The sequence below is a fragment of the Triticum dicoccoides genome, chromosome 2A, assembly GCF_002162155.2.
Source record: "Triticum dicoccoides isolate Atlit2015 ecotype Zavitan chromosome 2A, WEW_v2.0, whole genome shotgun sequence".
In the NCBI taxonomy this organism is placed as follows: Eukaryota; Viridiplantae; Streptophyta; class Magnoliopsida; order Poales; family Poaceae; genus Triticum; species Triticum dicoccoides.
Genome location: NC_041382.1, coordinates 764,438,192 through 764,442,533, shown reverse-complemented (window position 1 = coordinate 764,442,533; position 4,342 = coordinate 764,438,192). Strand labels below are relative to the sequence as shown.

The following is a 4,342-nucleotide window of genomic DNA, read 5'->3' as shown; positions in this document are numbered from 1 at the left end:
GCGAAGCAGTGAGAATTGGGGCGCCCAGTCAGCATGGCCGCGGCCCGTGGAGTGCCCCGCCGAGCCGGAGTGATCGCCGAACTGCAGAGTGGGTGCCGGCGGGTCTCTAGCCGACGTGTAGATGGGTGGCGGCGATGATCCGGTCAGCCAGGCCGGTATTGGGGACGGTGACGGCGGGAAGCGCACTTGCTGGATCGGTATGCCTCCCTGTGTGGGTGACCCAGGCCCCATGCTGGACGGGGGCAGGGCCGGCAGCTGCGGCTGTACGGACCCGGATGGCGTGGGGGCGCAGCAAGGGCCGGGGCCGGCCACTGCGGCCATTGAGGCGCGACAGTGGGCGGCGATGGGCCGACAGCTGGGGCTGCGGCTGCCCGGACCCGGGAGGCGTCGGGGGCGCGGCGACCGCCAGAGCCGGCCACTACGGCGAGCGGCTGCTGACCGGGCCAGTGGTGGTGTAGAGGCCGGATCGGCGCCGTGATGGCTTTTCTATGTGTTATGCATGTAGGTAGAGGATGGTGATTAATGCAGTCTTGTAAAGTGTATAAGAAGAAAAGCAAAAGCCGCAGTCTCCGATGCAGGCGGCTCCTCCTCTGCACCAGTTGCCGAGATATCTCAATTTGACTTTATTGGAATCTTTTTTTTACAGTTGCACATTAGATTGGTAGCAGTTGGCATCCCTTACTTTTGTTGTTACACATGAAAATGATTGTGGTGGACAGTAATGTTTATGGATGTTCTATAACCGACTCATTGAAACTTCTTTCGGTAAGGGTTTTGTCCGCATCCGCTTATGTACAAGGTGTAGATGTACCTTATAGTATTTTGCATTATTCATAGTTTTAGTGTTATCTACCTTGTAGAACGCAAAACTTTTTCGGTGCAGTTTGCATTCAGATGACTCATGCTGTATTGGAGTTGGCACCATTCTTTATCTTTAGTTGCACAAAAACTTGTCTGCAGCTGGCATTTTTAATTTCTCTTTTTCCCCTTGTGTTAACATTCTCAATAGAGTGAAGTTGGAGGGGAAGGAAATGAAGCAAATGTCCCCCATCGACTTTCACATGCTGGGACGATCAGGGCCTCACCAAGGAGGTTTGTCAAGATGAATAAGGATCTGACGCATGTTCAAAGGACTTTCCTCTACAAGCAGATGTTAGGAGTCTTAGTAAACTTAGTCGACACATTGTCTTCGGAGTTGACCAAATTCCTGGTCCATTCTGCATTGGTCTTTCCAGTAAGGGGCACGATCCTAGTTGACGCTACCAGTGTGCACAAATTTTTTGGTTTACCAGACAGAGGGGCCATGTCTGAAGTATACTATCGAAAAGGAGGCGGTCAAGATATTCAATGAGATTTTCCACCACACCGGGCCAACAAAACACCCCATGGTCACCTCATTTTGCAAAACGATGAAAGCGATGAAGGGAGCAACTGATGACAAGTTCCTCAGCGGGTGGCCTGCACTTGCTTTCAATTTTTTCTTAGCTCCTACCAATAGTCTTTCTCTAAGCCCGCACTGCTATGGGGTTGTGTTGAAACCCAGATTGTTGTAATGTATGCTTGTTCTTTGCTGAACACATAAACGAAGCATTCCGCAACATAGGCGAGGATAAAGCAAACAGTTTGTTCCTGCATGTACCATCTAATGGTTAGTAAATTAAAATGATAGCTCAGTAGACATAGTTTTTTGTACCTGGTGGTTTTGACCATGCATTGCTCACATGCTCTCTTTTTTATTTGGGGGATGGCCTTACGCGAGGGGTTCGACAAAGGGGATCCCCTGGCCCCTGCTCTTTTCGTCCTAGCTATGGACGTGCCATCAAGTGGGCCATGGAGCACGGCCTCCTCTCTGACCTGGGGCTCCACAACAAAGTGTCGTGTATATCAATATATGTTGATGACATCATGGTGTTGCTCAAGCCCCTCCCCATGGACTTCCAGGTGATCGCGGTCTTGCTGCAGCTGACTGGTGAGACCTCACCCTGAACATCAACTTTGAGAAGAGCACCGTCTCTTGCATTTGCTGCAATTGCAGACACCAGAGTCTTGCAGTGCGGCCTCAAGCCATTGCCTATCGTCTACCTCGGACTGCCGGTCACACCTGGTAGACTGCGGAGGACAGACCTCTGGCTCATTGTCGAAAATGCTCCAAAAATAGGAGGGTTCGTAGTCACGCCTGCAGGCCACAAGTGGATGGCTAACTCTCATCTGCTCAGTTCTGGTGGCCCTGCCCAATCACTTACACTCCCTCTTGCCGCTCCCAACCTAGGTAATCAAGATCCTTAACCACAAGTGCATGGAATTCTTGTGGAAAGGGGAGGAAGAGATCAATGGAGGTCACTGTCTGCTGCCATGTTGCAGAGTCTACATGCCTACCAGCAAGGGAGCTGTGGGTATTCTCAAGCTGCAACTTTTTGTCATCGCCCTAACCTGCGCACAAGACGAAACGATGGACACCGCCGTCGACATGGACGACGAGCTCGACGACGCTGAGGAGTAGGTGGAGGAGAAAGAACAGGCAGAGGCGGAGCCGGAACCAGTGCCGAAAGGGAGAAAGAAGAAGCGGGCGCCCAACGCCAGGCCGGGCGAACCTCGCGTCAAGTGGACGTCGAAGGAAGACGAGTGCCTCGCCGAAGCGTGGAAGACCGTCAGCATCAACCCGATCATTGGCTCGAATCAGAACGCTGACACATACTGGAGAAGGATCAAGACGGCGTTCGCGAGCGCAAGTTGGTCGACCCCGACTTCACCAACATCTACATGGACCGCGGCGAGAAGGCCATGGCGAATCACTGGGCGGCCATACAGACGGCCTGCAACAAGTGGCATGGGATCGTAGAGGAGGTTGCGGCTCACCCGGGAAGCGGCGCCAATGTTGAGGGTCAGGTATGGCCATAATTCGCCGGCCCAGTTCGTCACCGATACTTTTTCTCCTCGGCTGTGTAGATGGTTCGGATGTTCAACATGTTTCGCCAGGGCAATGGTGACCAAGAGTTCAAGTTCCTTCATGTGTTCTCCAGGATCGAGTCGTACGAGAAGTGGAGGGAGGTTCGGCTCAGTCTCGCCAAGGCCAAGGAGACCTACAAGCCGGACGCGCCTGCCCCGGCGGCGGCAGAAGGGCACCCTAATGGCAACAAGAGAGCCAAAGTGGTGAGGGACGCGGCGCCCGCTGCCGAGCGGATGCAACCTTCGATCGAGCAGTGCATCGCCGACGCCAAGAACATCGCCGCCAAGAGGAAGGAGAAATCTGACGCGAGGTGGTCGACGTTGATGATGAAGCAGGACGTCAAGCTCGACCTTCTTAGGACTAACGTCACCGCGAAGAAGAGGAACACCGACCTTGCGTTCTTGATGGTGGCAGACATGTCGACGACGGACGAGCAGGTGAAGGCGTGGTACCTGGTGGAGCGCAACCTCATCTTGAACCAGATGCCCGGGCTGACGGCGACCATCGCCCCTATGCCCACGACGACACCAACGCCGGCGACCAGCCCGAGCACAGAAGCCACGCCGACGCCGACCCCGAGCAGTCCCACGGCAGAGGAGCCTGCCGTTTGATGTGTTCCATGCCTATGATTCCTTTCCTTTTTGATCGCCGAACTTTTGGGTGTGTTTGATCGCCGAACTTTTGACTTTTTTTGGCAGCACGAAAGACAAGTTTGAATTTTTGGGCGTCCGAAGCCCGAAACCCGGGGGCGCGACTGGAAACTCGATCGCGCACAGGGCGAAAAAACCGCCGGCGCAAACGCCAAAAGGCATTCGCCGGTTGCGCTGGGGCCAACCGGCTGGAGATGCTTGGCTGAGATTCCAAATGCGCATGTGGGCCACCCATGTCATCGACCGACCTTGCGTACAGACTAATCAGCCCCAGTGACTTGAACACACCCCAGCGGACGCTCCCGTGAACCGGGTCCGCGTACGCCCAGGAGCGGGCGGCGCTCCCGCGGCCTCAGCCACAGCCGTGCACCGGGTCCAGCCTCCAGCGAGCCCCAAACCGAGCAGAGCGAGCGAGGGAGCGCTGGCCAAAAGCCCAAAACCCCGGTTGCATCCCAGTCCAGTTCATTCGCAATTGGCAAAGCCTTCCCTTCTTCCGGAAGCCTCCCTGCTGCTGCTGCTGCCTCTGCCAGCGCCACCGCCAGAGCGACACGGCCGTCCATGGCTGCGCCCTTCGTCTACACCCGCAGCTCCGGCGGCGGCACCAGTACGGCCAGCCTCCCCCCTCCTCCCCTTCTCTCTTTTCGACTCTCTCTCTCTCTCTCCGACCCTCGCTCTCTCTAAGTACGGCGCTTTGTGTGTGCAGGCCAGGACGCGGCCATGCGGGCGGCGTTCGACGGCGACCTCC

General features: G+C 55.6%; 1 pseudogene; it reads left to right on the top strand.

Annotated features, from left to right (window-relative positions):
* The first annotated feature begins 4,079 nt into the window (after positions 1 to 4,079).
* The window catches only part of LOC119357094, a 7,023-nt pseudogene continuing 6,760 nt past the window's right edge, over positions 4,080 to 4,342 (top strand).